Here is a 988-nt window from a genome sequence, read left to right on the forward strand (position 1 = left end):
AGAACGAGAACAAAGAAACGCTGTGGCGGCTCGCCGTGGACGGCATCCCCCTGCCCGGCAACACGCACCTGGCCCGCATGGTGCCTGAGCGCTGTGGGTGTGGAGGGTTCGGCAACGCCAGCAACCAGCACTGCTCCCCACGCATGCACCACTTCTGGGAGTGCCCCGTCGCACAAGCTGTCCGGGAGCAAATTGACCGACACATACAGCCCTCCCAGGAGGCAGCGACAGGCGGCATCACCCGGAAGCAGCTGTGGTTGGTCCAAGCCCCGACCGGCTGCGAGCAGACCCCCTGGGATGTGATCGCCCTGGCGGCCCTGTCTGCTATGGAGGTAGGCAGGTGCTGCCTGCGAGCAGCCGGAAGACGACTGGAAAGGGCGGCTAACCCCGCGACAGAACAGCCAGAGCAAGTGCAACAGATCCAGGCGCAAGGGCCCCAACAGCGGCGGATAACGGACTTCTTTCACCTGGCCAATGGAGTGAGACCGCACGAGGGGCCGCCGCTGAACGCGCCGGTACTCGAGGATCAAACGCAGGGGCCCATCGCGGGACCGGGGACGGCAACAGCAGCAGCAACAGCAGCAGCAGCAGCAACAGCAGCAGCAACCCCCCTGGAATACGCCCGCGCTCGGGCAGTAGTGGACTTCTGGGCGCGCTTGCGCTCTTTCACCGCGCTCAATGTCCCAAGGCGGGGCTGGGACGGAGTGGGACCCCACCACCCGATCCTGTCAATCGTCGGGGGAGCACTGTGCTGCGCGGAGGCGGTGGATATCACGACCTAATGGTCAAGCGGACGCGGCGGGAGCTGGAGTTTAGGGGATAAGGGGATAGGGTGTCGAGGCGCGGAGGTGGGGGTGGTAGGGAGGTCGAGAGGGAGGTTGAGGGGAAAGGTTGCGAGGGGGGCGGGATCAGGGATGGGGCTTGGGGGGGTGCCGCGCAAGGGGACATGGGGGAGGGAGGGTGTATTTGCCTGGGGGAGCCGTACCGG

General features: G+C 66.1%; 1 protein-coding gene across 1 annotated transcript in view; it reads right to left on the minus strand.

Annotated features, from left to right (window-relative positions):
• Positions 1-988, minus strand: part of VOLCADRAFT_81406 (uncharacterized protein) — a gene marked incomplete at its 3' end in the record, with an annotated part of 19,761 nt that overhangs the window by 12,881 nt on the left and 5,892 nt on the right. The window lies entirely within an intron of this gene.

This window comes from Volvox carteri (genome assembly GCF_000143455.1).
Source record: "Volvox carteri f. nagariensis unplaced genomic scaffold VOLCAscaffold_22, whole genome shotgun sequence".
In the NCBI taxonomy this organism is placed as follows: Eukaryota; Viridiplantae; Chlorophyta; class Chlorophyceae; order Chlamydomonadales; family Volvocaceae; genus Volvox; species Volvox carteri.